Source organism: Alternaria metachromatica, assembly GCF_023757995.1.
Source record: "Alternaria metachromatica strain BMP 0045 chromosome Unknown scaffold_65, whole genome shotgun sequence".
In the NCBI taxonomy this organism is placed as follows: Eukaryota; Fungi; Ascomycota; class Dothideomycetes; order Pleosporales; family Pleosporaceae; genus Alternaria; species Alternaria metachromatica.
In genome coordinates this window covers 10,034-22,026 of record NW_026055556.1, presented here as the reverse complement: position 1 = coordinate 22,026, position 11,993 = coordinate 10,034, and the positions used below count along the sequence as shown (strand labels likewise).

At 28.1% G+C, this 11,993-nt stretch overlaps 1 non-coding gene across 1 annotated transcript; it reads left to right on the top strand.

The window, feature by feature from the left end:
* Window positions 1-2,503: 2,503 nt before the first annotated feature.
* Window positions 2,504-2,580, top strand: J4E83_011077. Its single transcript has one exon. It is a non-coding gene; the product is annotated as a tRNA-Val (tRNA).
* Window positions 2,581-11,993: the final 9,413 nt, after the last annotated feature.

Sequence of the window (11,993 nt, the reverse complement as noted above, 5' to 3'; positions counted from 1 at the left end):
CAGAGATGGTGACAAGTCAGAAGATGATTGAAAAAGAAATGGACAATCGCGGATCTAAGTCAGATAGCTCTCTATCTGTAAAAGAGCAACGAGTAGACGGTAGTTGATACAAGAGAAATTCTTTTGTGTTTAAGGTATACTCTAATGGGTGTCGAAAGATACTATCAAGTCAGAATCCCTTCTTAGCAAATATCTCTACAAGTTTTAGTAGAAGTTTAACAAGAGGTATTTCTTCTATTTCAAGCCAGAAGCCGACTCTACACCCCTATTTTGTTACAGGTTTCTCTAACTTTTTTTTTACATATATTTCATATATGTAAATAAAAAAGTAAATGGAGAGAGCTATTTTTCAATTAGTCTTAATAAATCTTCTAAGATGAATACTGGTTGAATTGTAAACTTGCAATTTGGTATAAAATTACATAAAAAAGACCGGTATTTATTAGAATCTATTCAAGCATTCTTTATGGGTATAGGTAGTATTTCCTCACACGGTAAAGATGCGGTTCAATTTAGAGTTTCATCTATAAAAGATCTACAAGTAATTGTAGACCATTTTAATAATTTTCCTTTAATTACACATAAATGGTCGGATTTTCAATTATTTAAGGCTGCTTTTGAATTAGTTAAATGTAAAAGACATTTGACCTTAGAGGGTTTAATAGATATTGTTAGCATAAAAGCTACAATGAATTTAGGTTTATCAGAGGAATTAGAGATTGCTTTCCCTAGCGCTTACGGTCTTGTCCCACAGCAGGGTAAGGCCCCACAGGGGACTAGGTTAAATATAGTAGCTAGACCTTTAAACCCTAATAAAAAAACAATTAACCCGAATTGATTGTAAGGGTTTGTTAGCGCTGAAGGTAATTTCTTTGTTAATCTTATAAATTCTAAGACAAAAGTTGGAAAACAAGTTATCTTAATGTTTTCCGTAACTCAACATTCGAGAGATGCTGCTTTATTAAAATTATTTTGCGAGTTCTTAGATTGTGGTAAATATTACCCTAGCTCTACCAGAAACGAAGGTAACTATACAGTTACGAAGTTTTCTGATATAGAACAAAAAATTATACCATTTTTCTTAAAGTATCCTATACAAGGGGTTAAAGCCTTAGATTTATCTGATTTTTCCAAAATAGGATCATTAATCAAAGAAAAAGAGCACTTAACTGACAAAGGGTTGGCTAAAATTGAATTAATAAAAAGTGGTATGAATACTAAAAGAATTAACTAAGATAGAGTTACCTAAGATAGACTTACTTTTTAATAATTAGTATTTTCTTCTATAGTTAGTTTTTTAGTTTTTATCACTATTACCTACATATTTGTATGATAAATCTGATCGCCATGTTAATGATTTTAGCTGTATTCTCAATATTCTTTGGGTTTATAACAAAAGACATGTTTATAGGGTTAGGTTCAGGATTCTTTTCAGATAATGCTTTATTTATACATCCTTCTCATGAAATAATGTTAGATACTGAATTTGGAGTACCAACTCTATTTAAGTTATTACCTTTAATATTTACTATTTCATTAAGTGTAATCGCTATAGTGTTGTCTGAATACTTATCTACTATACTAATTTACTTTAAATTATCTAGAGTAGGTTACAACATATTTAGTTTCTTTAATCAACGTTTCTTAATAGAACTATTTTACAACAGATACATTACAGGTATTGTACTAAAACTTGGTGGGCAAACTACGAAAGTAATAGATAAAGGATCCGTAGAGTATTTAGGTCCTTATGGGTTAGAGAAAGGGCTATTGAATATAAGTAATAATATTTCTAGATTAAACACTGGAGTTATAACATCTTATGCATTGTATATCATGATAGGGTTAATCTTTTATCTTTTATTTAACTCCTATATTAATAATACTATTATTACTCTAGCACTACTTATATCTTTATCACTAGCATTGTCTCAAAATAGTAATTCTACTATGAAAAGCACTGTTATTTTACAAAGTTCTCAACCACTAAGAGATGAGCTTGGGGATTTTCACGATCATGTTCGTGGTTTACCTAGTGGTAGGGAGTTGTTAGTTCAAGCGGAGAATAAAGTTCATGGTGCAGGTGAAATAGTACTGAATGAAATTAAAGTGAGTTCTGACTATAAAAGAAATATAGATAGATTAGCAGATGCAGAATTAAATCAACCGGGTATTACACAACAAACAACTAATGATATCAATGCCATTAAAGAAACGGCTAAAGGATTATTAGAAGCAAGCGGGACAAACCTTGTGGAAAGTATGCAAGCAGTTGTAGATACATGTTGTTCATAATAGTAAAATAACGATTAGATCACCATATACTTGTTATGAAAAAGGTAAAATTTGTTATTTATAGTAATTTTTTTATCTATTATAGTATAACAAATCCCAGTATATACATCTTATGAAGTAACTGGTTAATTGCAGTCTAAATTTTATACAGCAATTAAGGGGGGGGAGAAGAGTAAAATAAACTTTTGCTTAAAGCCCCCCATAAAAAAAGAAATTAGCTCCATTGGTAGAGCATCCGTTTTACACGCGGCAGGTTAAGTGTTCGAATCACTTATTTCCAACTTATTTTTCATAATTACACACCTATCTTAAAGGGAAAATGGTTAAATTTAACGATAATAAACATAAAAATTTATAGAAATGTAGTAAGGATGTACAATATTAATTAAACTTATAACTTTCATTGTTTTGCCCTAATTTATACCAATAATTCATAACAATATTCTATGTTATACATATTCAAAAATAAACAAAATAGTTTTAATGATAAACCATTAAGTACTAACTATATTATAGAAAAAAATCCAAAATTACAAAGTAATTCTGAAAGAGATGAATATAATAACATTATTTTTTATACGTCTTCTAGTAAAGAATGATTTAGTAGTGTATACTCTTACAATAAATCTTACATTAAATCTTTAATAAGTTACGATGCTGTAGTAAATAAATTACTTAGAAGTTATTGTAATATGCTACAAGATAAAATAAAAATTCTTTTTAAACGTAGACGTGATAACAAGATTCGTTATTCAGCAAACAAAATATATGCAAGTAGAGCTGAGCTAAAACATACTAACACAAAACTTTTTATAACATTATATATATATAATAAACAAAAATCATCTATTGAGTGGTTTATATTAAAAATTCTTGTACTTGTAAAATATAGAAAACTAATTGTTGATGGAGAAAGAGTATTTGTACCAAACCATGAAAACAGAATACCTGCTTTATTAAAAAATAACTTTTTCATATTTAGAAAATGAAATATGGCTTTCTTTAAAACAAATAACAACTTAATAAGATACTTCCTAGTAGATTTAAGAAGAAAATACCTTACGTTAAGTAATATACCTACTTATAACATTATACTTTTAAAAAAATTAGTTAGATTACAAAAAATATTATTTAATTCATTAAAATTACTTAATTTTAATAAATCTAAATTCAATAGCTTAAATCTAAACTTAAGAAATTTAGGTTTAATTAGTTTAATTGAAAAATTATACAACAAAAAGGTAGAAATTAACTTAGTTGAGTTAAGATCTATACATTTAAATAGTGACGTATTTTCATCAGCAGTAGCTTTAAAATTAAGAGATAGGAAAAATAAAGCAGTAAGAGTTTTAAGAAAAGCTATTTTACAAATGGTAAGAATACCTGATTTACACACACTTATAACATTTGATGATAATATTGAAGCAATGAACAAAAACAATATTATAAATACCATAAAACAACAAGTAGTAAGTGGTGTAAGATTTGAAGCATCAGGTAGATTAACAAGACGTTTAACAGCTATGAGAGCTGTATTTAAGTATAGATATGCAGGTAGCTTAAAAAACATACGTTCCTCATTTAATAATAAACCATCTACTATGCTAAGAGGTTACGTTAAATCCAATACACAATATACCCTTATTAATTCTAAGACAAGAAATGGAACTTTTGGGTTAAAGGGTTGAGTTAGCAGTCATTAATGCTAACTGTAGATTTTTCACATTTTAGAGCAATATATTTACTTAGTATTGTGTATATCATATAAACCTACACCTATATTAGTTATATTTTTGTATATTCCCGCATGGGTTGAAAAAAACATATACATGTTCTTTTCTACCCTGCTGCTTATTTTTTTTTTCTTTTGTTTAACTTTTTTTTAGTTTCTTTTTTTATACAAAAAAAACTAAAGCAACCAACAATGGCAAAATAAATAAAAGGAGATCCAGGTGTAATATTATTAACAGTGTAGATATATTTGTAGGTTCGATTCCTAATATCTCCCGTGAAAGGTTAAAACGGTTAAGGGCGTTCTTTCACTTTTCCCTTTTTTTCTACTAAAAATTATAAAAAAAATGAATACAGAAAAATTACTAGATATGTTAAAAAAAAAATTGGATACAGTGGAGTTTGCTGCTAAAGAAAAAAGTATAAAATTAATTGAAGATATATATACTTCATCTGAGAAAACTCAGATAGAGAAATGAAAGAATGATAGGAATTTCTTGTATTCTTTAGTTAAAAGAAATGCTCCTTTTTCAACAATAATTGATTTGAGTGGGATTACACTTTCATCTCAGAAAGAACGTAATGTTGTTCATACTACCTCTATTGTTTTTAATAGAAATTATTTAGATAAAGCATTTTATAATAATGTTATACGTCGTAATTTTGGGGCTATTTTCTTAGATACGGAAAAGATTTATATTATTAGAATTATAAGAAATAGAAGGCGTGTATCGGAGGGGTATAAAATAGAGAATGGTACACACCTTTATAGAATAATGCAATATAAAGAATTTTTTTAAAGAGGATATGGTTGAGTCGTTAGTTACACATAGAGATCATGGGTGAAAAACATTCTTAATTGTTGATGGAGTTAGATTACCATTACTAAAAGTTATATTTAAAACTTTTGGGATAATAATTAGTAGTGGGAAAAATAATTTAAAAGGAAGTCTTTCACCAACTCAATTTAAGTAGATTAATGATCGTTGTATTTAATACTAGTGCATATAAAATTGTAACACAATCTTTTTATAATCCGGATAAGTCTGTGAATAAGCCTGTAATGGATCTTACAGAACGAAATTTAGATTTGTTTATCAAAACGATAATCATAGATGAAAATAGGGAATTTCCGTTTATTTATTCATCTCTTTCAAAATATAAAAAATTGAAAAGTGAAACTAATTTATTATAAATGGAAAAAGACATAGAAAAGGTAAACAAATACATTAAAGAAAATCCCAGTAAATTTGTAGAAGTTAATCATAGGAATCTCACTAAATTTAAAAGTGTTCAGTCTAAAAAGGGGATACATACATGCACTAAAATCAATGTGAATAGTCCCGAAAAAATAAGTTATTAAGACGATAGATTGGTGAAAAAAGAAGAATTGATAAATCATTATAAGAAATATTCACCGACTTATATAGAAGTATGTGATACTTCTTCTTCCGGTGGGGATTTTTAAGGGGTTGACCCTTGAGCCTCCATGGAGTGGTTTAGAAGAGTATCTTCATACTTTCCCATACAGATGTGAGTCACAAAATCGCAAATAAGGGCCAATCCTCCCGGGGTAGTGTGAGATGAGTGTTGATAGAAAAACACCTTTCTCTCATTAGGTAGCCCAATAAATACAAAAACTTGTCTATTAGTACAGCTGTACTTTACAATAATAAGCAGGTATGTAATGACTGTTATAGTAAATTATTTTGTTATTATCGTTCTTGTATTTGTAAAACACCTTAATTTATGTCAATAAGCTCTTTTGTACGTACTATTCATTCAAATAATGATATATTATAAAATACAATTTATACTCCACCAGTATAGTTATTGTGACCTAATTAACACAGCAAACTCAACAAAAGTGTTTTAAACTAAAGAGCTAGTAGCATAAAACCTTTAAGTACTAGTTAGGATCACAATATATATTTCCACACTTAAAATTTTTACATACCTAGACAGTTTTTAGTTTCTTTTCTATTATAGGATCTATGTTAATGTAATACTTATAATACATAGAAAAATTTTAGAAAATTTACTAAATAATTATATATAAAAGCTATACTATCTTCTCCCCCTAACTTTTTTTTACATATTTCATGATATACTCAAAAAGTAAGGGGACTAGGGTAAATTATACAAATCAAAAAACTTTTTTCTAGTATAATATTTAAATACATAACACATTTATATTTATAATAAAAAATTATTATTTAGATAAATATTTGTTAATTTATAATAAAGGTATATTACAAGGCATTATTTCAAAACTATATAATATACATGGGACTAGTATAATAAATGCAATAACTATTGGTAATAAAACAGTTCAACAATAGGACATAAGCTGATCGTAACGAATACGCGGGAATGAGGCTCTCGCTCATATAAAAGTAAAGATCATTACACAAGTTTTAAGTCCTATTACCACACCACTTATAGTTGTTCCTATTACTGAATTGTAATTATCAAAGTCAATTACATTAAAATTAGTTTCATTTTCTGTTAGATACATATAACTATCCCCTGCAATAAATTGCACTAAATAAAAGTAAGGATATAGATAATAGTTAAAGTCAAACAGATAACCACCTAAAAATAATATACTATTTAAAATACAAATAAGAATAATACTAGCATATTCAGCTAAAAAGAAAAATACAAAAATAACAGCTGAATGCTCTGTCATAAACCCACTTACTAGTTCTGATTCCTGTGTTGTAGAGTATCAGTAAATACTTTACTTATTCGTTAAAAGAGTTAACTTTTAAGTAGTATTTACCTTTAAAAACCAACCCTTTATTTATATATTTACTTACAGTGACCTTAGATACATTTAAATAAATAGCTAGATCTGAAGCATAATCAAACCTTATTATCATATTGTTATCTAGGTCATAGATACCTACACCATTAGGATATTTAACTCTTTTACTTCTTATAAGCTCTTTAGTTTTTTCCGAATGTGTCTTACCAAACATAGGATTTAATGACCCAGATTTGCTAATGAAAGATTTAGATCTTTCATCATGATGCTTTCCTCAGAAAGGATGGTTAGTCTTATCTTTAAATCTTTCAACCATTTTTCTTTAGCAGCTTCTGTATGCTTGTAGCCTTCTGAGCTAGAAGCATTTTTTAAAAAATTATATAAATTGCTAAATTTAAATTTATTTATATACATAGTTTCTAATTCAGTTAATAATTTAAAGCTAGTAGTCTTATTCTCATAAGTAAAATATTCAAATATACAAAAGTTAAAGTTCTCTAAACCATATTTTGAAATAGCAATCTGTAAAGCCCTATTTGATTTTCTATTTGATAAATGTTCGTTTAATCTTAAGTATAAATCTTTTGCACTACCTATATATTGTTTTCCATTAACCATGTTTAAAAAACTGTATATACCTCCAATTTTTTTATTAAAAAAAAATGGGAGATCACGTTTAGAAAATATGCTATCTTTATCCTGTAAATTCGTTATAATTAATATAGGTATAGGATTATCTTCTTTAGGAGAACTTGAGGTATAATAAGGTCTACGTAATGTAAAATTTAAATTAGGTTTCTTTCTGTAAGTGTTTTTAAATTGAATTCGGGTTTATCTCAAAAAACATACTCTTGTATTCTTATGGGCTATATCATATACAATTATATAACTGTATTATCGCGTGTAGTCTCTGAGGATCCTGCTCATAATTAAAATTATTTTGGTTTCCTGCTGATTGTTTATTGTAACATCTTTGACAATATTTACATGACTTCATATACAGCATGGCAATAACACTGGTATGGTCAACGTATGTAAAGCTTTAAAAGTTTTCAGCATATAGCGATATTTAAAGAGGCCAAATCATTCTAAGTAGAATTACAATTGTAAAAACTAGCCTCTGCTAAATCAAATGGTGCTCTATTTGTTTCCGCTATAGATCCTATAAAAAACACAATGAATATAGGAAATAAAGGTACTACATATCAAATAGCTCTTTGAGCTTCTATAATAACAGTTATGTCTAAGCTACCTGCTAATAATACTACTAAAAGTATAGCAGAACTTAAAATTAATTCATAACTAATTAATTGAGCTGTACTTCTTAAGGACCCTAAAAAAGCATATTTAGAATTAGCTGACCCAGTATTGTTTTAGCAAAATCTCTTTATTTTTTACTTCCATCTCTTACAAGATGGCTCAGACTACATCATAGTCTTGTTTATATACATATTTTGATAAGTAAGCTAGTAGATTAGGTTATAAGCCTTCTATGCTAAACATACAAAAAAGAATGGAACTGTGACTAAGGTTTTACGTTTATATATATTTCGTCTATTCAAGTTTATCCTGAAAATTTTGTGGAGAGCTGAAGATAAGAAACCCTTTGTATATTTCAGAAGAATCCAAATATTTATTCAATACAGTTATGTGAATCTTAAGAGCACGAATAGCTTCCCGTTTAGTTTTAAATGGTTGATTGGGTATTAAATTTAAAACTCCATACTCATCCAATCTATACACCCAGATCTCAGTACGAGCATAGTGAGCTTTACTCATGTTTTTCAAAAGTTCACTTTTTAGAACTGAATCTATTTCTTTTGTAAAAAAATATACAAGAATTTTATTTTGAGAACTAGCTAATTTCGTGTCCAAATGCCTAGTGATGGTACGATAATTAACTTTGAAATGATTAGCAGCTGAAAGTAAACTAGGAAATGGTGAATTATTAACTAATTCAAGTGTTTTAGCATTATAAGCTCAAACTTTTATTTTATTACCCAGTTCTAGTGTATGTGAAGATTCAATAAGATTTTCCACTTCTTTAGCTTCAAGTGGTCTACTAAATAAATAAGTACCTTTCACTCCTTCTGCTTTCCAAGTATCTATAAAATAGGTTATTACATTACGACTAATACCCACAGAAACGGATGCTTGGGTTTTAGAAGGAAAGGGGCTACCTTTTATTAATTCTAGGGTTTTGGCATTGTAAACTCAAACCTGTTTAGCTATATTACTATTAAGATTTAAACCACTAGATGCAGTTTTAAATAAATTAAATGTTAATTCAAAATCTATAATAGGTTTCGAGTAGTATAGCTTATTTCTAAACGGTACATTAGTATCTCTAAACACACCTAAAGTACCTCTAGCAATCTTTTCACTACGGCTAGCTTCCATAATACTACTATATTTAACACATATTTTATCTATATATGTTTCATATACCTCATACACATAAACAGGGATAGATTGACCAGATACATGAGAATCAGAAGTAGATTTGAGAGCGGCTAATTTACTAGTTAAACTTGAATAAATAGCAGATTCGGAAAATTTTGAAGAAAAAGTGGTATTCAATAAAGGTAAGTATTTCTGAAGGTAGTAATTCTCTCTTGCTCCCTGTTCTTCAGAAGAACAAACCTCTAAAATAGAAATGTTGAAATGTTCCCAACCAACTAACTTCAAAAAGACATGTAGTTTGCTATTAGAATCAGCTAAAAGATGATTACTAAATCTTCTTTTAAACATAGTTGTTCTACCTATGTAATAAATAAAAGGGTTGTACTTATATTCTATGATGTAAATACAGCCTTTATGTCCTCACTCTTTTAAAAACTCAGATTTTTTATTCTTGTCTAAACAATGATGACAAGTTGCTAAAATTAAATCACGATCAAAAGGTATTACTGGAGCCTCCCTATCTTTGTATAGTTCTCTTATGTATATTGAGTGTAAAGCTTGTAAATCTTCGATATTGTCATTCTCAGTAACAATGGTAGTATAATATTTTCTTATATCTAATTTAGTTCGTATTGGAAAAGACATGAAAACACTACTGCTATAAATATAATCACAATCAGGACTAATTTCCGCTATATATAAAAAAAGTAAAAAACAAAGTCAGGCCATAAACAATTGTAAGGTTTTATTTGAAAATAAAAGTTTTGATAATAAAATAAAAAATAAAACAAGACTTCGGGCGCTCGTGGTAGAATTATTGTATTTCTTATATACTCATCTACTAGTCGTTGAACGTTCATGTTTAAAATAAGAGGACTTTGTTATAAAGTACACTAAGGACTTTAGACAGTAGTACACTCTTATGCACCATTTTCCCACCCCAAGGTGGAAAAATATAACCCTAAGGCGTGCTAAGAAAATAAATACATGTTTCGCTTCGAGTTGACTTAAAGTAAGTCTTTCTCGAAATTCACCCGATTTTCAACAACTCCCTCACGGGAGTGTGGGACTAATTACTAATCCAGCCAGCAGAATTCCATATGTAGCTAATGAAGACATAGCTAACATATATAATATACCCAGATTATAATCTAGTAGTACTAAACCAGGACCATAAGGAATTACGGCGTATCCTAATAATGAAAAGATTAAAGTTATAATCGGACCAAGGAAAAATAATACTATATTGGCTTGTGTAGGAGAAACATACTCTTTTAATAAAAGTTTAAGAGCATCGGCAAATGCTTGAAGTAGACCATATCACGAATATCCCCATTTAGCCATTTATATGCATAAAACAGGCAAAGCTTGGGGACTTTCTCCCTAAATAGTGAACTATCCATTTAACGAATATATAAAAAATACATATTCTGTACTTTTTCAAGTAGGGTCTGACTATATCTTAAGCATTATTAATAATAATAACACCAACCACCGTTTAGTCGATGAACTGCACACCATAATAATTATGCTGCTTGGCTGCGGATTACCCATTTCCTTTCGTGCATCCATTTCGATTTTACCATACCACGAGTCATTACCTGTGCCACAATGATGTTACCATACTTGCTTGGTTGAAATAGCTTTAGGGCTTTCCCGTCAATTTGATGATTTATAGCAAAAGGTTTTCTTTCACTTAGGGCTTAATAAAGTTTCTTACACTTTACCTAAAACCTTACACTTTAATACGATAAAAATACAATCCTTTATAATCTTTATGAATGTCCAAGAATTTACTAATTGTTTTAGTACTTATTTTTAGTTCTTTAGCTGCTAAATGTTTTGAACTAAAACTAGGTTTATTAGAGTTTAAAATTAATTCACCATCCTTTTTTTTATATACTCAAATGGGAGTAGTCTCATTTTTTGCAATTTTTAAGTTATTTAGTAATTCTTTTTTCTTTAAATAAGTCAACTCATTACTAAAAAAGTACACTAAATAATCACCTTTTTTAGTAGCTATTTCAGTATCTAAGTGGTTTAATACAGATCTGTATTCTACATTAAAATATTCAGCTGCTTTTTGAATACTACTGAATGAATTTGTAATTAATTCTAAAGTTATACCATGATAAGCTCATACTGTACAATTCCTAGTTTTTCTTAATGATGATAATTCAATTAGTTTTTCTAATTCTAGACTACTTAATTCATGAGTAAATAAATAATAACCATTAATACCTCCTTTTATTCATTTATCTAGATGATTAGTAATAACTAAATGTTGCACATTTAATAATCTAGCTACTGCACTTTTAGATTCTAATTCAGTTTTAACTACAGTACCATTAGATTCTATAAAATACATTCAGATGTTTTTAGGTATATTATGATTTAAATTTAATCCATGCATAGCCTCATTAATTAATTTACCTACTAAATCAAAAGATTCTATTTTATTAGTTAAAAATACAAAATTTGTATAGGGCACATATGTATCTAAATACACACTAATAGTTTCCCTAGCTATACTTAATTTTTTAGATAGCTCACTTATAGAGCTAAATGTTTGATAATTAGCACTAACTTGCCCATTGAAATATTCATAGAGATAAAGATTAATACCTTTATATTTTTTATCTAAATTTAATTTTAATTTTCTAAGTCTTAAAATCTCATATAAAGAATCATAAGATTGTATTTGACCAAAATTACTTTTAAAGACAGTATTTAATAAAGGTAAGTATTTTTGCAAGTAAAAATTTTCTCTATCTTCTTGGATATTAAGATCACA